The sequence below is a fragment of the Oncorhynchus masou genome, chromosome 18 (assembly GCF_036934945.1).
Source record: "Oncorhynchus masou masou isolate Uvic2021 chromosome 18, UVic_Omas_1.1, whole genome shotgun sequence".
NCBI classification, from domain to species: domain Eukaryota; kingdom Metazoa; phylum Chordata; class Actinopteri; order Salmoniformes; family Salmonidae; genus Oncorhynchus; species Oncorhynchus masou.
The window spans coordinates 54,877,060-54,894,882 of NC_088229.1; the positions used below are offsets into that span (position 1 = coordinate 54,877,060).

Below are 17,823 nucleotides of genomic sequence, written 5' to 3' on the forward strand. Positions count from 1 at the left end.
CTCACGTTCTAGGGCACGCACAGAAAATATCTTGGTAGTTCTGGACACGTCAGAGTGTTTTCTTTCGAAAGCTATCAATTATATGCATAGTCGAGCATCTTTTTGTGACAAAATATCTTGTTTAAAACGGGAACGTTTGTGGTGATTCTGTAACGGTTTTCTTGACTTGAAGGAGAGTTGGACCAAAATGCGGCGTGGTGATTTAGATACATCTTTAATGAAGATGAAACAAGATCAATACAAAAACAATAAACATAACGTGAAAACCGAAACAGCCTAAACTGGTGCAAACTAACACAGGAACAAGGAACAATCACCCACAAAACCCAACACCAAACAGGCTACCTAAATATGGTTCCCAAACAGAGACAATGACTAACACCTGCCTCTGATTGAGAACCATATCAGGCCAAACATAGAAATAGACAAACTAGACATGTAACATAGAATGCCCACTCAGATCACACCCTGACCAAACAAAACATAGAAACATACAAAGCAAACTATGGTCAGGGTGTGACACACGTGCTTCTTACTGTGCTCCAGAAGCAATACTGGAGAGTCACGTATCTGGTTTTGTGCCTATTTTTCTTCAATTGGTTTGTGTCTTTCTGGTTCAACTCCACTAGCCCCAAAAATTGTACATTTATTATGTTTTAATAGTTTTTCTCTTACTGTACTGACAAGATAAAGATGGTTTATTTTCACCATGCGTTGGAACAGCATTGGAACGTTTGCACCAAGTGTCTACCGAAAGCTTTGGCGTCGGGATTATGCTGGCTTTTGTTCATTGGCAAATTCAACAATCCTTTTACTACAAGTGACTTCTTGGTGTAGATTTAAATGTAGACAATGAGGCTTGTTGCAGTAGTTAATGCACATATCTGTCACACCCTGACCATAGTTTATGTTTCTATGTTTTGGTTGGTCGGGGTGTGATCTGAGTGGTCATTCTATGTTGGATGTCTTGTATGTCTATTGCTATGTCTGGCCTGATATGGTTCTCAATCAGAGGCAGGTGTTAGTCATTGTCTCTGATTGGGAACCATATTTAGGTAGCCTGGGTTTCACTGTGTGTTTGTGTGTGATTGTTCCTGTCTCTGTGTTTGTTGCACCAGATAGGGCTGTTTCGGATTTCCTCGTTTGTTGTTTTGTATTGTTCGTGTTTCATCTTCATTAACCTGTTGATGCTCTGGGGGCGCTATTTCATTTTTGGATGAAAAACGTTCCCGTTTTAAACAAGATATTTTGTCACAAAAAGATGCTCGACTATGCATATAATTGATAGCTTTCGAAAGAAAACACTCTGACGTGTCCAGAACTACCAAGATATTTTCTGTGCGTGCCCTAGAACGTGAGCTTCAGGCAAAACCAAGATGAGACGGCATCCAGGAAATGAGCAGGATTTTTGAGGCTCTGTTTTCCATTGTCTCCTTATATGGCTGTGAATGCCTCCAGAGGAATGAGCCTGCCCTTTCTGTCGTTTCCCCAAGGTGTCTGCAGCATTGTCTGATTGTAGGCAGATCATTGGAAGATTGACCATAAGAGACCACATTTACCAGGTGTCCGCCCGGTGTCCTGCACCGAAATTGGTGCGCAAAGACAGCTGCCAGTATTTTTCCATGGGATACAGAGAGGAAAGCAAGCTTCCACGAACTGCATATAAATGAATAGATATGTGAAAAAACACCTTGAGGATTGATTCCAAACAACGTTTGCCATGTTTTGGTCGATATTATGTAGTTAATCCGGAAAAGTTTTACGTTGTAGGTGACTGAATTTTGGTGAAGACCTGGTTCTCAGACGGAATGTAGAAATCTGAAAATTTCTCCTACACAGACGCTTTCAGGAAAAATGCGCATTTGGTATGTAACTGAGAGTCTCCTCATTGAAAACATCAGAAGCTCTTCAAAGGTAAATGATTTTATTTATTTGGTTATCTGGTTTTTGTGAAAATGTTGCGTGCTAAATGCTACTCAAAATGCTATGCTAGCTTTGCATACTCTTACACAAATTAGTCAATTTCTATGGTTCAAAAGCATATTTTGAAGGGTCCGAACCCATTAGACACTCAATAGGCATTCAATTGAAAACTACCCACATCAAAAAAAAATCCCACTTCCTGGATTGATTTTCCTCAGGTTTTCGCCTGCCCTATCTGTTCTGTTATACTCACAGACAGGATTTTCACAGTTTTGGTAACTTTAGAGTGTTTTATATCCACATCTACCAAGTATATGCATATCCGAGCTTCTGTGCCTGAGTAAGAGGGCACGCTTCTCATCCATATGCCGAAATACTGCCTCCAAGCCAAAAGGAGTTCAACTCACTGTTTGAAGACTGATTTAAGTCTGTCAATCACACAGCATCATCTGATTTAGGAATTTGCAGTGTGCCATGCTTCTGTGAGAGACAATTGTCATCTGAAGCAGCATTGCTTCAGTGGTTTCTGTAAAGCCACATCGGTTCTTGTGCTGATTCATTGACTTCGCTGTGGAAAGAAGTCAGAGACTGCACACATAAAATCTCTGACCACGACGTGATTTGAACACGCAACCTTCTGATCTGGAGTCAGACGCGCTACCTTTGCGCCACGAGGTCTTGTACAGTGTTTTTTTAGAGGGTATGCCTAGTTCAGATTTCGTTGACTGTATCATTTGGAATGAAGACCTGGTTCTCTGGGGAACTGTACCATCTGAAAATGCCTCCTCGTCAGCACGTGCCTCTGCCCGGCAGGATAGGTGTATGAAAATAAGCAAAAGCAGAGCCCGGATAGCTCAGTCGGTAGAGCATCAGACTTTTAATCTGAGGGTCCAGGGTTCAAGTCCCTGTTCGGGCGATGCTTTAATGTTCACATTTCTTCACTTCGCTGTCTTTCTGAACTTGCATTTTCCTTGACTTTCCATGACATGTCCGACCTGTGGACAAAGCACCTTTAGAGCCGAAACAGCTTAGTCTGAAGACATCCTCATAGTACCGATAGAGTTTGTCGAAACATGTCAAACCATGTTAAAATGAATCCTCAGGTTGTCGATTGTCTTAATAATCGATAATATTTCAACCGGACAATAGCGTATTCAATAGAAAGGAAAAACAACGAAGGGTGCGCACTCGGTCACGCTCGCAAACCAGCACTGCATACCTCCTAAGCACTGACAGAAAGGTCTCGTTCTTCTTAATTTTTCAGAAAAGAGGCCTGAAACAATGTCAAAAGACTGTTAACATCTAGTGGAAGCCATAGGAACTGCAATCTGGGTCCGAACCCATTAGACACTCAATAGGCATTCAATTGAAAACTACCCACATCAAAAAAATCCCACTTCCTGGATTGATTTTCCTCAGGTTTTCGCCTGCCCTATCTGTTCTGTTATACTCACAGACAGGATTTTCACAGTTTTGGTAACTTTAGAGTGTTTTATATCCACATCTACCAAGTATATGCATATCCGAGCTTCTGTGCCTGAGTAAGAGGGCACGCTTCTCATCCATATGCCGAAATACTGCCTCCAAGCCAAAAGGAGTTCAACTCACTGTTTGAAGACTGATTTAAGTCTGTCAATCACACAGCATCATCTGATTTAGGAATTTGCAGTGTGCCATGCTTCTGTGAGAGACAATTGTCATCTGAAGCAGCATTGCTTCAGTGGTTTCTGTAAAGCCACATCGGTTCTTGTGCTGATTCATTGACTTCGCTGTGGAAAGAAGTCAGAGACTGCACACATAAAATCACTGACCACGACGTGATTTGAACACGCAACCTTCTGATCTGGAGTCAGACGCGCTACCTTTGCGCCACGAGGTCTTGTACAGTGTTTTTTTAGAGGGTATGCCTAGTTCAGATTTCGTTGACTGTATCATTTGGAATGAAGACCTGGTTCTCTGGGGAACTGTACCATCTGAAAATGCCTCCTCGTCAGCACGTGCCTCTGCCCGGCAGGATAGGTGTATGAAAATAAGCAAAAGCAGAGCCCGGATAGCTCAGTCGGTAGAGCATCAGACTTTTAATCTGAGGGTCCAGGGTTCAAGTCCCTGTTCGGGCGATGCTTTAATGTTCACATTTCTTCACTTCGCTGTCTTTCTGAACTTGCATTTTCCTTGACTTTCCATGACATGTCCGACCTGTGGACAAAGCACCTTTAGAGCCGAAACAGCTTAGTCTGAAGACATCCTCATAGTACCGATAGAGTTTGTCGAAACATGTCAAACCATGTTAAAATGAATCCTCAGGTTGTCGATTGTCTTAATAATCGATAATATTTCAACCGGACAATAGCGTATTCAATAGAAAGGAAAAACAACGAAGGGTGCGCACTCGGTCACGCTCGCAAACCAGCACTGCATACCTCCTAAGCACTGACAGAAAGGTCTCGTTCTTCTTAATTTTTCAGAAAAGAGGCCTGAAACAATGTCAAAAGACTGTTAACATCTAGTGGAAGCCATAGGAACTGCAATCTGGGTCCGAACCCATTAGACACTCAATAGGCATTCAATTGAAAACTACCCACATCAAAAAAATCCCACTTCCTGGATTGATTTTCCTCAGGTTTTCGCCTGCCCTATCTGTTCTGTTATACTCACAGACAGGATTTTCACAGTTTTGGTAACTTTAGAGTGTTTTATATCCACATCTACCAAGTATATGCATATCCGAGCTTCTGTGCCTGAGTAAGAGGGCACGCTTCTCATCCATATGCCGAAATACTGCCTCCAAGCCAAAAGGAGTTCAACTCACTGTTTGAAGACTGATTTAAGTCTGTCAATCACACAGCATCATCTGATTTAGGAATTTGCAGTGTGCCATGCTTCTGTGAGAGACAATTGTCATCTGAAGCAGCATTGCTTCAGTGGTTTCTGTAAAGCCACATCGGTTCTTGTGCTGATTCATTGACTTCGCTGTGGAAAGAAGTCAGAGACTGCACACATAAAATCTCTGACCACGACGTGATTTGAACACGCAACCTTCTGATCTGGAGTCAGACGCGCTACCTTTGCGCCACGAGGTCTTGTACAGTGTTTTTTTAGAGGGTATGCCTAGTTCAGATTTCGTTGACTGTATCATTTGGAATGAAGACCTGGTTCTCTGGGGAACTGTACCATCTGAAAATGCCTCCTCGTCAGCACGTGCCTCTGCCCGGCAGGATAGGTGTATGAAAATAAGCAAAAGCAGAGCCCGGATAGCTCAGTCGGTAGAGCATCAGACTTTTAATCTGAGGGTCCAGGGTTCAAGTCCCTGTTCGGGCGATGCTTTAATGTTCACATTTCTTCACTTCGCTGTCTTTCTGAACTTGCATTTTCCTTGACTTTCCATGACATGTCCGACCTGTGGACAAAGCACCTTTAGAGCCGAAACAGCTTAGTCTGAAGACATCCTCATAGTACCGATAGAGTTTGTCGAAACATGTCAAACCATGTTAAAATGAATCCTCAGGTTGTCGATTGTCTTAATAATCGATAATATTTCAACCGGACAATAGCGTATTCAATAGAAAGGAAAAACAACGAAGGGTGCGCACTCGGTCACGCTCGCAAACCAGCACTGCATACCTCCTAAGCACTGACAGAAAGGTCTCGTTCTTCTTAATTTTTCAGAAAAGAGGCCTGAAACAATGTCAAAAGACTGTTAACATCTAGTGGAAGCCATAGGAACTGCAATCTGGGTCCGAACCCATTAGACACTCAATAGGCATTCAATTGAAAACTACCCACATCAAAAAAATCCCACTTCCTGGATTGATTTTCCTCAGGTTTTCGCCTGCCCTATCTGTTCTGTTATACTCACAGACAGGATTTTCACAGTTTTGGTAACTTTAGAGTGTTTTATATCCACATCTACCAAGTATATGCATATCCGAGCTTCTGTGCCTGAGTAAGAGGGCACGCTTCTCATCCATATGCCGAAATACTGCCTCCAAGCCAAAAGGAGTTCAACTCCATGTTTGAAGACTGATTTAAGTCTGTCAATCACACAGCATCATCTGATTTAGGAATTTGCAGTGTGCCATGCTTCTGTGAGAGACAATTGTCATCTGAAGCAGCATTGCTTCAGTGGTTTCTGTAAAGCCACATCGGTTCTTGTGCTGATTCATTGACTTCGCTGTGGAAAGAAGTCAGAGACTGCACACATAAAATCTCTGACCACGACGTGATTTGAACACGCAACCTTCTGATCTGGAGTCAGACGCGCTACCTTTGCGCCACGAGGTCTTGTACAGTGTTTTTTTAGAGGGTATGCCTAGTTCAGATTTCGTTGACTGTATCATTTGGAATGAAGACCTGGTTCTCTGGGGAACTGTACCATCTGAAAATGCCTCCTCGTCAGCACGTGCCTCTGCCCGGCAGGATAGGTGTATGAAAATAAGCAAAAGCAGAGCCCGGATAGCTCAGTCGGTAGAGCATCAGACTTTTAATCTGAGGGTCCAGGGTTCAAGTCCCTGTTCGGGCGATGCTTTAATGTTCACATTTCTTCACTTCGCTGTCTTTCTGAACTTGCATTTTCCTTGACTTTCCATGACATGTCCGACCTGTGGACAAAGCACCTTTAGAGCCGAAACAGCTTAGTCTGAAGACATCCTCATAGTACCGATAGAGTTTGTCGAAACATGTCAAACCATGTTAAAATGAATCCTCAGGTTGTCGATTGTCTTAATAATCGATAATATTTCAACCGGACAATAGCGTATTCAATAGAAAGGAAAAACAACGAAGGGTGCGCACTCGGTCACGCTCGCAAACCAGCACTGCATACCTCCTAAGCACTGACAGAAAGGTCTCGTTCTTCTTAATTTTTCAGAAAAGAGGCCTGAAACAATGTCAAAAGACTGTTAACATCTAGTGGAAGCCATAGGAACTGCAATCTGGGTCCGAACCCATTAGACACTCAATAGGCATTCAATTGAAAACTACCCACATCAAAAAAAATCCCACTTCCTGGATTGATTTTCCTCAGGTTTTCGCCTGCCCTATCTGTTCTGTTATACTCACAGACAGGATTTTCACAGTTTTGGTAACTTTAGAGTGTTTTATATCCACATCTACCAAGTATATGCATATCCGAGCTTCTGTGCCTGAGTAAGAGGGCACGCTTCTCATCCATATGCCGAAATACTGCCTCCAAGCCAAAAGGAGTTCAACTCACTGTTTGAAGACTGATTTAAGTCTGTCAATCACACAGCATCATCTGATTTAGGAATTTGCAGTGTGCCATGCTTCTGTGAGAGACAATTGTCATCTGAAGCAGCATTGCTTCAGTGGTTTCTGTAAAGCCACATCGGTTCTTGTGCTGATTCATTGACTTCGCTGTGGAAAGAAGTCAGAGACTGCACACATAAAATCTCTGACCACGACGTGATTTGAACACGCAACCTTCTGATCTGGAGTCAGACGCGCTACCTTTGCGCCACGAGGTCTTGTACAGTGTTTTTTTAGAGGGTATGCCTAGTTCAGATTTCGTTGACTGTATCATTTGGAATGAAGACCTGGTTCTCTGGGGAACTGTACCATCTGAAAATGCCTCCTCGTCAGCACGTGCCTCTGCCCGGCAGGATAGGTGTATGAAAATAAGCAAAAGCAGAGCCCGGATAGCTCAGTCGGTAGAGCATCAGACTTTTAATCTGAGGGTCCAGGGTTCAAGTCCCTGTTCGGGCGATGCTTTAATGTTCACATTTCTTCACTTCGCTGTCTTTCTGAACTTGCATTTTCCTTGACTTTCCATGACATGTCCGACCTGTGGACAAAGCACCTTTAGAGCCGAAACAGCTTAGTCTGAAGACATCCTCATAGTACCGATAGAGTTTGTCGAAACATGTCAAACCATGTTAAAATGAATCCTCAGGTTGTCGATTGTCTTAATAATCGATAATATTTCAACCGGACAATAGCGTATTCAATAGAAAGGAAAAACAACGAAGGGTGCGCACTCGGTCACGCTCGCAAACCAGCACTGCATACCTCCTAAGCACTGACAGAAAGGTCTCGTTCTTCTTAATTTTTCAGAAAAGAGGCCTGAAACAATGTCAAAAGACTGTTAACATCTAGTGGAAGCCATAGGAACTGCAATCTGGGTCCGAACCCATTAGACACTCAATAGGCATTCAATTGAAAACTACCCACATCAAAAAAAATCCCACTTCCTGGATTGATTTTCCTCAGGTTTTCGCCTGCCCTATCTGTTCTGTTATACTCACAGACAGGATTTTCACAGTTTTGGTAACTTTAGAGTGTTTTATATCCACATCTACCAAGTATATGCATATCCGAGCTTCTGTGCCTGAGTAAGAGGGCACGCTTCTCATCCATATGCCGAAATACTGCCTCCAAGCCAAAAGGAGTTCAACTCACTGTTTGAAGACTGATTTAAGTCTGTCAATCACACAGCATCATCTGATTTAGGAATTTGCAGTGTGCCATGCTTCTGTGAGAGACAATTGTCATCTGAAGCAGCATTGCTTCAGTGGTTTCTGTAAAGCCACATCGGTTCTTGTGCTGATTCATTGACTTCGCTGTGGAAAGAAGTCAGAGACTGCACACATAAAATCACTGACCACGACGTGATTTGAACACGCAACCTTCTGATCTGGAGTCAGACGCGCTACCTTTGCGCCACGAGGTCTTGTACAGTGTTTTTTAGAGGGTATGCCTAGTTCAGATTTCGTTGACTGTATCATTTGGAATGAAGACCTGGTTCTCTGGGGAACTGTACCATCTGAAAATGCCTCCTCGTCAGCACGTGCCTCTGCCCGGCAGGATAGGTGTATGAAAATAAGCAAAAGCAGAGCCCGGATAGCTCAGTCGGTAGAGCATCAGACTTTTAATCTGAGGGTCCAGGGTTCAAGTCCCTGTTCGGGCGATGCTTTAATGTTCACATTTCTTCACTTCGCTGTCTTTCTGAACTTGCATTTTCCTTGACTTTCCATGACATGTCCGACCTGTGGACAAAGCACCTTTAGAGCCGAAACAGCTTAGTCTGAAGACATCCTCATAGTACCGATAGAGTTTGTCGAAACATGTCAAACCATGTTAAAATGAATCCTCAGGTTGTCGATTGTCTTAATAATCGATAATATTTCAACCGGACAATAGCGTATTCAATAGAAAGGAAAAACAACGAAGGGTGCGCACTCGGTCACGCTCGCAAACCAGCACTGCATACCTCCTAAGCACTGACAGAAAGGTCTCGTTCTTCTTAATTTTTCAGAAAAGAGGCCTGAAACAATGTCAAAAGACTGTTAACATCTAGTGGAAGCCATAGGAACTGCAATCTGGGTCCGAACCCATTAGACACTCAATAGGCATTCAATTGAAAACTACCCACATCAAAAAAATCCCACTTCCTGGATTGATTTTCCTCAGGTTTTCGCCTGCCCTATCTGTTCTGTTATACTCACAGACAGGATTTTCACAGTTTTGGTAACTTTAGAGTGTTTTATATCCACATCTACCAAGTATATGCATATCCGAGCTTCTGTGCCTGAGTAAGAGGGCACGCTTCTCATCCATATGCCGAAATACTGCCTCCAAGCCAAAAGGAGTTCAACTTCCTGTTTGAAGACTGATTTAAGTCTGTCAATCACACAGCATCATCTGATTTAGGAATTTGCAGTGTGCCATGCTTCTGTGAGAGACAATTGTCATCTGAAGCAGCATTGCTTCAGTGGTTTCTGTAAAGCCACATCGGTTCTTGTGCTGATTCATTGACTTCGCTGTGGAAAGAAGTCAGAGACTGCACACATAAAATCTCTGACCACGACGTGATTTGAACACGCAACCTTCTGATCTGGAGTCAGACGCGCTACCTTTGCGCCACGAGGTCTTGTACAGTGTTTTTTTAGAGGGTATGCCTAGTTCAGATTTCGTTGACTGTATCATTTGGAATGAAGACCTGGTTCTCTGGGGAACTGTACCATCTGAAAATGCCTCCTCGTCAGCACGTGCCTCTGCCCGGCAGGATAGGTGTATGAAAATAAGCAAAAGCAGAGCCCGGATAGCTCAGTCGGTAGAGCATCAGACTTTTAATCTGAGGGTCCAGGGTTCAAGTCCCTGTTCGGGCGATGCTTTAATGTTCACATTTCTTCACTTCGCTGTCTTTCTGAACTTGCATTTTCCTTGACTTTCCATGACATGTCCGACCTGTGGACAAAGCACCTTTAGAGCCGAAACAGCTTAGTCTGAAGACATCCTCATAGTACCGATAGAGTTTGTCGAAACATGTCAAACCATGTTAAAATGAATCCTCAGGTTGTCGATTGTCTTAATAATCGATAATATTTCAACCGGACAATAGCGTATTCAATAGAAAGGAAAAACAACGAAGGGTGCGCACTCGGTCACGCTCGCAAACCAGCACTGCATACCTCCTAAGCACTGACAGAAAGGTCTCGTTCTTCTTAATTTTTCAGAAAAGAGGCCTGAAACAATGTCAAAAGACTGTTAACATCTAGTGGAAGCCATAGGAACTGCAATCTGGGTCCGAACCCATTAGACACTCAATAGGCATTCAATTGAAAACTACCCACATCAAAAAAATCCCACTTCCTGGATTGATTTTCCTCAGGTTTTCGCCTGCCCTATCTGTTCTGTTATACTCACAGACAGGATTTTCACAGTTTTGGTAACTTTAGAGTGTTTTATATCCACATCTACCAAGTATATGCATATCCGAGCTTCTGTGCCTGAGTAAGAGGGCACGCTTCTCATCCATATGCCGAAATACTGCCTCCAAGCCAAAAGGAGTTCAACTCACTGTTTGAAGACTGATTTAAGTCTGTCAATCACACAGCATCATCTGATTTAGGAATTTGCAGTGTGCCATGCTTCTGTGAGAGACAATTGTCATCTGAAGCAGCATTGCTTCAGTGGTTTCTGTAAAGCCACATCGGTTCTTGTGCTGATTCATTGACTTCGCTGTGGAAAGAAGTCAGAGACTGCACACATAAAATCACTGACCACGACGTGATTTGAACACGCAACCTTCTGATCTGGAGTCAGACGCGCTACCTTTGCGCCACGAGGTCTTTGTACAGTGTTTTTTAGAGGGTATGCCTAGTTCAGATTTCGTTGACTGTATCATTTGGAATGAAGACCTGGTTCTCTGGGGAACTGTACCATCTGAAAATGCCTCCTCGTCAGCACGTGCCTCTGCCCGGCAGGATAGGTGTATGAAAATAAGCAAAAGCAGAGCCCGGATAGCTCAGTCGGTAGAGCATCAGACTTTTAATCTGAGGGTCCAGGGTTCAAGTCCCTGTTCGGGCGATGCTTTAATGTTCACATTTCTTCACTTCGCTGTCTTTCTGAACTTGCATTTTCCTTGACTTTCCATGACATGTCCGACCTGTGGACAAAGCACCTTTAGAGCCGAAACAGCTTAGTCTGAAGACATCCTCATAGTACCGATAGAGTTTGTCGAAACATGTCAAACCATGTTAAAATGAATCCTCAGGTTGTCGATTGTCTTAATAATCGATAATATTTCAACCGGACAATAGCGTATTCAATAGAAAGGAAAAACAACGAAGGGTGCGCACTCGGTCACGCTCGCAAACCAGCACTGCATACCTCCTAAGCACTGACAGAAAGGTCTCGTTCTTCTTAATTTTTCAGAAAAGAGGCCTGAAACAATGTCAAAAGACTGTTAACATCTAGTGGAAGCCATAGGAACTGCAATCTGGGTCCGAACCCATTAGACACTCAATAGGCATTCAATTGAAAACTACCCACATCAAAAAAAATCCCACTTCCTGGATTGATTTTCCTCAGGTTTTCGCCTGCCCTATCTGTTCTGTTATACTCACAGACAGGATTTTCACAGTTTTGGTAACTTTAGAGTGTTTTATATCCACATCTACCAAGTATATGCATATCCGAGCTTCTGTGCCTGAGTAAGAGGGCACGCTTCTCATCCATATGCCGAAATACTGCCTCCAAGCCAAAAGGAGTTCAACTCACTGTTTGAAGACTGATTTAAGTCTGTCAATCACACAGCATCATCTGATTTAGGAATTTGCAGTGTGCCATGCTTCTGTGAGAGACAATTGTCATCTGAAGCAGCATTGCTTCAGTGGTTTCTGTAAAGCCACATCGGTTCTTGTGCTGATTCATTGACTTCGCTGTGGAAAGAAGTCAGAGACTGCACACATAAAATCTCTGACCACGACGTGATTTGAACACGCAACCTTCTGATCTGGAGTCAGACGCGCTACCTTTGCGCCACGAGGTCTTGTACAGTGTTTTTTTTAGAGGGTATGCCTAGTTCAGATTTCGTTGACTGTATCATTTGGAATGAAGACCTGGTTCTCTGGGGAACTGTACCATCTGAAAATGCCTCCTCGTCAGCACGTGCCTCTGCCCGGCAGGATAGGTGTATGAAAATAAGCAAAAGCAGAGCCCGGATAGCTCAGTCGGTAGAGCATCAGACTTTTAATCTGAGGGTCCAGGGTTCAAGTCCCTGTTCGGGCGATGCTTTAATGTTCACATTTCTTCACTTCGCTGTCTTTCTGAACTTGCATTTTCCTTGACTTTCCATGACATGTCCGACCTGTGGACAAAGCACCTTTAGAGCCGAAACAGCTTAGTCTGAAGACATCCTCATAGTACCGATAGAGTTTGTCGAAACATGTCAAACCATGTTAAAATGAATCCTCAGGTTGTCGATTGTCTTAATAATCGATAATATTTCAACCGGACAATAGCGTATTCAATAGAAAGGAAAAACAACGAAGGGTGCGCACTCGGTCACGCTCGCAAACCAGCACTGCATACCTCCTAAGCACTGACAGAAAGGTCTCGTTCTTCTTAATTTTTCAGAAAAGAGGCCTGAAACAATGTCAAAAGACTGTTAACATCTAGTGGAAGCCATAGGAACTGCAATCTGGGTCCGAACCCATTAGACACTCAATAGGCATTCAATTGAAAACTACCCACATCAAAAAAATCCCACTTCCTGGATTGATTTTCCTCAGGTTTTCGCCTGCCCTATCTGTTCTGTTATACTCACAGACAGGATTTTCACAGTTTTGGTAACTTTAGAGTGTTTTATATCCACATCTACCAAGTATATGCATATCCGAGCTTCTGTGCCTGAGTAAGAGGGCACGCTTCTCATCCATATGCCGAAATACTGCCTCCAAGCCAAAAGGAGTTCAACTCACTGTTTGAAGACTGATTTAAGTCTGTCAATCACACAGCATCATCTGATTTAGGAATTTGCAGTGTGCCATGCTTCTGTGAGAGACAATTGTCATCTGAAGCAGCATTGCTTCAGTGGTTTCTGTAAAGCCACATCGGTTCTTGTGCTGATTCATTGACTTCGCTGTGGAAAGAAGTCAGAGACTGCACACATAAAATCACTGACCACGACGTGATTTGAACACGCAACCTTCTGATCTGGAGTCAGACGCGCTACCTTTGCGCCACGAGGTCTTGTACAGTGTTTTTTTAGAGGGTATGCCTAGTTCAGATTTCGTTGACTGTATCATTTGGAATGAAGACCTGGTTCTCTGGGGAACTGTACCATCTGAAAATGCCTCCTCGTCAGCACGTGCCTCTGCCCGGCAGGATAGGTGTATGAAAATAAGCAAAAGCAGAGCCCGGATAGCTCAGTCGGTAGAGCATCAGACTTTTAATCTGAGGGTCCAGGGTTCAAGTCCCTGTTCGGGCGATGCTTTAATGTTCACATTTCTTCACTTCGCTGTCTTTCTGAACTTGCATTTTCCTTGACTTTCCATGACATGTCCGACCTGTGGACAAAGCACCTTTAGAGCCGAAACAGCTTAGTCTGAAGACATCCTCATAGTACCGATAGAGTTTGTCGAAACATGTCAAACCATGTTAAAATGAATCCTCAGGTTGTCGATTGTCTTAATAATCGATAATATTTCAACCGGACAATAGCGTATTCAATAGAAAGGAAAAACAACGAAGGGTGCGCACTCGGTCACGCTCGCAAACCAGCACTGCATACCTCCTAAGCACTGACAGAAAGGTCTCGTTCTTCTTAATTTTTCAGAAAAGAGGCCTGAAACAATGTCAAAAGACTGTTAACATCTAGTGGAAGCCATAGGAACTGCAATCTGGGTCCGAACCCATTAGACACTCAATAGGCATTCAATTGAAAACTACCCACATCAAAAAAATCCCACTTCCTGGATTGATTTTCCTCAGGTTTTCGCCTGCCCTATCTGTTCTGTTATACTCACAGACAGGATTTTCACAGTTTTGGTAACTTTAGAGTGTTTTATATCCACATCTACCAAGTATATGCATATCCGAGCTTCTGTGCCTGAGTAAGAGGGCACGCTTCTCATCCATATGCCGAAATACTGCCTCCAAGCCAAAAGGAGTTCAACTCCCTGTTTGAAGACTGATTTAAGTCTGTCAATCACACAGCATCATCTGATTTAGGAATTTGCAGTGTGCCATGCTTCTGTGAGAGAATTGTCATCTGAAGCAGCATTGCTTCAGTGGTTTCTGTAAAGCCACATCGGTTCTTGTGCTGATTCATTGACTTCGCTGTGGAAAGAAGTCAGAGACTGCACACATAAAATCTCTGACCACGACGTGATTTGAACACGCAACCTTCTGATCTGGAGTCAGACGCGCTACCTTTGCGCCACGAGGTCTTGTACAGTGTTTTTTTAGAGGGTATGCCTAGTTCAGATTTCGTTGACTGTATCATTTGGAATGAAGACCTGGTTCTCTGGGGAACTGTACCATCTGAAAATGCCTCCTCGTCAGCACGTGCCTCTGCCCGGCAGGATAGGTGTATGAAAATAAGCAAAAGCAGAGCCCGGATAGCTCAGTCGGTAGAGCATCAGACTTTTAATCTGAGGGTCCAGGGTTCAAGTCCCTGTTCGGGCGATGCTTTAATGTTCACATTTCTTCACTTCGCTGTCTTTCTGAACTTGCATTTTCCTTGACTTTCCATGACATGTCCGACCTGTGGACAAAGCACCTTTAGAGCCGAAACAGCTTAGTCTGAAGACATCCTCATAGTACCGATAGAGTTTGTCGAAACATGTCAAACCATGTTAAAATGAATCCTCAGGTTGTCGATTGTCTTAATAATCGATAATATTTCAACCGGACAATAGCGTATTCAATAGAAAGGAAAAACAACGAAGGGTGCGCACTCGGTCACGCTCGCAAACCAGCACTGCATACCTCCTAAGCACTGACAGAAAGGTCTCGTTCTTCTTAATTTTTCAGAAAAGAGGCCTGAAACAATGTCAAAAGACTGTTAACATCTAGTGGAAGCCATAGGAACTGCAATCTGGGTCCGAACCCATTAGACACTCAATAGGCATTCAATTGAAAACTACCCACATCAAAAAAATCCCACTTCCTGGATTGATTTTCCTCAGGTTTTCGCCTGCCCTATCTGTTCTGTTATACTCACAGACAGGATTTTCACAGTTTTGGTAACTTTAGAGTGTTTTATATCCACATCTACCAAGTATATGCATATCCGAGCTTCTGTGCCTGAGTAAGAGGGCACGCTTCTCATCCATATGCCGAAATACTGCCTCCAAGCCAAAAGGAGTTCAACTCACTGTTTGAAGACTGATTTAAGTCTGTCAATCACACAGCATCATCTGATTTAGGAATTTGCAGTGTGCCATGCTTCTGTGAGAGACAATTGTCATCTGAAGCAGCATTGCTTCAGTGGTTTCTGTAAAGCCACATCGGTTCTTGTGCTGATTCATTGACTTCGCTGTGGAAAGAAGTCAGAGACTGCACACATAAAATCTCTGACCACGACGTGATTTGAACACGCAACCTTCTGATCTGGAGTCAGACGCGCTACCTTTGCGCCACGAGGTCTTGTACAGTGTTTTTTAGAGGGTATGCCTAGTTCAGATTTCGTTGACTGTATCATTTGGAATGAAGACCTGGTTCTCTGGGGAACTGTACCATCTGAAAATGCCTCCTCGTCAGCACGTGCCTCTGCCCGGCAGGATAGGTGTATGAAAATAAGCAAAAGCAGAGCCCGGATAGCTCAGTCGGTAGAGCATCAGACTTTTAATCTGAGGGTCCAGGGTTCAAGTCCCTGTTCGGGCGATGCTTTAATGTTCACATTTCTTCACTTCGCTGTCTTTCTGAACTTGCATTTTCCTTGACTTTCCATGACATGTCCGACCTGTGGACAAAGCACCTTTAGAGCCGAAACAGCTTAGTCTGAAGACATCCTCATAGTACCGATAGAGTTTGTCGAAACATGTCAAACCATGTTAAAATGAATCCTCAGGTTCGATTGTCTTAATAATCGATAATATTTCAACCGGACAATAGCGTATTCAATAGAAAGGAAAAACAACGAAGGGTGCGCACTCGGTCACGCTCGCAAACCAGCACTGCATACCTCCTAAGCACTGACAGAAAGGTCTCGTTCTTCTTAATTTTTCAGAAAAGAGGCCTGAAACAATGTCAAAAGACTGTTAACATCTAGTGGAAGCCATAGGAACTGCAATCTGGGTCCGAACCCATTAGACACTCAATAGGCATTCAATTGAAAACTACCCACATCAAAAAAAATCCCACTTCCTGGATTGATTTTCCTCAGGTTTTCGCCTGCCCTATCTGTTCTGTTATACTCACAGACAGGATTTTCACAGTTTTGGTAACTTTAGAGTGTTTTATATCCACATCTACCAAGTATATGCATATCCGAGCTTCTGTGCCTGAGTAAGAGGGCACGCTTCTCATCCATATGCCGAAATACTGCCTCCAAGCCAAAAGGAGTTCAACTCACTGTTTGAAGACTGATTTAAGTCTGTCAATCACACAGCATCATCTGATTTAGGAATTTGCAGTGTGCCATGCTTCTGTGAGAGACAATTGTCATCTGAAGCAGCATTGCTTCAGTGGTTTCTGTAAAGCCACATCGGTTCTTGTGCTGATTCATTGACTTCGCTGTGGAAAGAAGTCAGAGACTGCACACATAAAATCACTGACCACGACGTGATTTGAACACGCAACCTTCTGATCTGGAGTCAGACGCGCTACCTTTGCGCCACGAGGTCTTGTACAGTGTTTTTTTAGAGGGTATGCCTAGTTCAGATTTCGTTGACTGTATCATTTGGAATGAAGACCTGGTTCTCTGGGGAACTGTACCATCTGAAAATGCCTCCTCGTCAGCACGTGCCTCTGCCCGGCAGGATAGGTGTATGAAAATAAGCAAAAGCAGAGCCCGGATAGCTCAGTCGGTAGAGCATCAGACTTTTAATCTGAGGGTCCAGGGTTCAAGTCCCTGTTCGGGCGATGCTTTAATGTTCACATTTCTTCACTTCGCTGTCTTTCTGAACTTGCATTTTCCTTGACTTTCCATGACATGTCCGACCTGTGGACAAAGCACCTTTAGAGCCGAAACAGCTTAGTCTGAAGACATCCTCATAGTACCGATAGAGTTTGTCGAAACATGTCAAACCATGTTAAAATGAATCCTCAGGTTGTCGATTGTCTTAATAATCGATAATATTTCAACCGGACAATAGCGTATTCAATAGAAAGGAAAAACAACGAAGGGTGCGCACTCGGTCACGCTCGCAAACCAGCACTGCATACCTCCTAAGCACTGACAGAAAGGTCTCGTTCTTCTTAATTTTTCAGAAAAGAGGCCTGAAACAATGTCAAAAGACTGTTAACATCTAGTGGAAGCCATAGGAACTGCAATCTGGGTCCGAACCCATTAGACACTCAATAGGCATTCAATTGAAAACTACCCACATCAAAAAAATCCCACTTCCTGGATTGATTTTCCTCAGGTTTTCGCCTGCCCTATCTGTTCTGTTATACTCACAGACAGGATTTTCACAGTTTTGGTAACTTTAGAGT

The 17,823-nt window shown here is 43.4% G+C and overlaps 26 non-coding genes across 26 annotated transcripts; 13 read left to right on the forward strand and 13 right to left on the reverse strand.

The window, feature by feature from the left end:
* Positions 1-2,529: 2,529 nt before the first annotated feature.
* On the reverse strand, positions 2,530-2,601 carry trnaw-cca (transfer RNA tryptophan (anticodon CCA)). The gene has a single exon. It is a non-coding gene; the product is annotated as a tRNA-Trp (tRNA).
* A 165-nt stretch (positions 2,602-2,766) lies between these two features.
* On the forward strand, positions 2,767-2,839 carry trnak-uuu (transfer RNA lysine (anticodon UUU)). The gene has a single exon. It is a non-coding gene; the product is annotated as a tRNA-Lys (tRNA).
* Positions 2,840-3,730: 891 nt separating this feature from the next.
* Positions 3,731-3,802, reverse strand: trnaw-cca (transfer RNA tryptophan (anticodon CCA)). The gene has a single exon. It is a non-coding gene; the product is annotated as a tRNA-Trp (tRNA).
* A 165-nt stretch (positions 3,803-3,967) lies between these two features.
* On the forward strand, positions 3,968-4,040 carry trnak-uuu (transfer RNA lysine (anticodon UUU)). The gene has a single exon. It is a non-coding gene; the product is annotated as a tRNA-Lys (tRNA).
* An 891-nt stretch (positions 4,041-4,931) lies between these two features.
* trnaw-cca (transfer RNA tryptophan (anticodon CCA)) lies at positions 4,932-5,003 on the reverse strand. Its single transcript has one exon. It is a non-coding gene; the product is annotated as a tRNA-Trp (tRNA).
* A 165-nt stretch (positions 5,004-5,168) lies between these two features.
* trnak-uuu (transfer RNA lysine (anticodon UUU)) lies at positions 5,169-5,241 on the forward strand. Its single transcript has one exon. It is a non-coding gene; the product is annotated as a tRNA-Lys (tRNA).
* An 891-nt stretch (positions 5,242-6,132) lies between these two features.
* Positions 6,133-6,204, reverse strand: trnaw-cca (transfer RNA tryptophan (anticodon CCA)). The gene has a single exon. It is a non-coding gene; the product is annotated as a tRNA-Trp (tRNA).
* Positions 6,205-6,369: 165 nt separating this feature from the next.
* trnak-uuu (transfer RNA lysine (anticodon UUU)) lies at positions 6,370-6,442 on the forward strand. The gene has a single exon. It is a non-coding gene; the product is annotated as a tRNA-Lys (tRNA).
* An 892-nt stretch (positions 6,443-7,334) lies between these two features.
* Positions 7,335-7,406, reverse strand: trnaw-cca (transfer RNA tryptophan (anticodon CCA)). The gene has a single exon. It is a non-coding gene; the product is annotated as a tRNA-Trp (tRNA).
* A 165-nt stretch (positions 7,407-7,571) lies between these two features.
* trnak-uuu (transfer RNA lysine (anticodon UUU)) lies at positions 7,572-7,644 on the forward strand. Its single transcript has one exon. It is a non-coding gene; the product is annotated as a tRNA-Lys (tRNA).
* An 892-nt stretch (positions 7,645-8,536) lies between these two features.
* trnaw-cca (transfer RNA tryptophan (anticodon CCA)) lies at positions 8,537-8,608 on the reverse strand. The gene has a single exon. It is a non-coding gene; the product is annotated as a tRNA-Trp (tRNA).
* Positions 8,609-8,772: 164 nt separating this feature from the next.
* On the forward strand, positions 8,773-8,845 carry trnak-uuu (transfer RNA lysine (anticodon UUU)). Its single transcript has one exon. It is a non-coding gene; the product is annotated as a tRNA-Lys (tRNA).
* An 891-nt stretch (positions 8,846-9,736) lies between these two features.
* Positions 9,737-9,808, reverse strand: trnaw-cca (transfer RNA tryptophan (anticodon CCA)). Its single transcript has one exon. It is a non-coding gene; the product is annotated as a tRNA-Trp (tRNA).
* Positions 9,809-9,973: 165 nt separating this feature from the next.
* Positions 9,974-10,046, forward strand: trnak-uuu (transfer RNA lysine (anticodon UUU)). The gene has a single exon. It is a non-coding gene; the product is annotated as a tRNA-Lys (tRNA).
* Positions 10,047-10,937: 891 nt separating this feature from the next.
* On the reverse strand, positions 10,938-11,009 carry trnaw-cca (transfer RNA tryptophan (anticodon CCA)). Its single transcript has one exon. It is a non-coding gene; the product is annotated as a tRNA-Trp (tRNA).
* Positions 11,010-11,174: 165 nt separating this feature from the next.
* Positions 11,175-11,247, forward strand: trnak-uuu (transfer RNA lysine (anticodon UUU)). The gene has a single exon. It is a non-coding gene; the product is annotated as a tRNA-Lys (tRNA).
* Positions 11,248-12,139: 892 nt separating this feature from the next.
* On the reverse strand, positions 12,140-12,211 carry trnaw-cca (transfer RNA tryptophan (anticodon CCA)). The gene has a single exon. It is a non-coding gene; the product is annotated as a tRNA-Trp (tRNA).
* Positions 12,212-12,377: 166 nt separating this feature from the next.
* trnak-uuu (transfer RNA lysine (anticodon UUU)) lies at positions 12,378-12,450 on the forward strand. Its single transcript has one exon. It is a non-coding gene; the product is annotated as a tRNA-Lys (tRNA).
* Positions 12,451-13,341: 891 nt separating this feature from the next.
* On the reverse strand, positions 13,342-13,413 carry trnaw-cca (transfer RNA tryptophan (anticodon CCA)). Its single transcript has one exon. It is a non-coding gene; the product is annotated as a tRNA-Trp (tRNA).
* Positions 13,414-13,578: 165 nt separating this feature from the next.
* On the forward strand, positions 13,579-13,651 carry trnak-uuu (transfer RNA lysine (anticodon UUU)). The gene has a single exon. It is a non-coding gene; the product is annotated as a tRNA-Lys (tRNA).
* An 889-nt stretch (positions 13,652-14,540) lies between these two features.
* On the reverse strand, positions 14,541-14,612 carry trnaw-cca (transfer RNA tryptophan (anticodon CCA)). Its single transcript has one exon. It is a non-coding gene; the product is annotated as a tRNA-Trp (tRNA).
* A 165-nt stretch (positions 14,613-14,777) lies between these two features.
* trnak-uuu (transfer RNA lysine (anticodon UUU)) lies at positions 14,778-14,850 on the forward strand. Its single transcript has one exon. It is a non-coding gene; the product is annotated as a tRNA-Lys (tRNA).
* Positions 14,851-15,741: 891 nt separating this feature from the next.
* On the reverse strand, positions 15,742-15,813 carry trnaw-cca (transfer RNA tryptophan (anticodon CCA)). The gene has a single exon. It is a non-coding gene; the product is annotated as a tRNA-Trp (tRNA).
* A 164-nt stretch (positions 15,814-15,977) lies between these two features.
* Positions 15,978-16,050, forward strand: trnak-uuu (transfer RNA lysine (anticodon UUU)). The gene has a single exon. It is a non-coding gene; the product is annotated as a tRNA-Lys (tRNA).
* Positions 16,051-16,940: 890 nt separating this feature from the next.
* trnaw-cca (transfer RNA tryptophan (anticodon CCA)) lies at positions 16,941-17,012 on the reverse strand. The gene has a single exon. It is a non-coding gene; the product is annotated as a tRNA-Trp (tRNA).
* A 165-nt stretch (positions 17,013-17,177) lies between these two features.
* Positions 17,178-17,250, forward strand: trnak-uuu (transfer RNA lysine (anticodon UUU)). Its single transcript has one exon. It is a non-coding gene; the product is annotated as a tRNA-Lys (tRNA).
* The last annotated feature ends 573 nt before the right edge of the window (positions 17,251-17,823 follow it).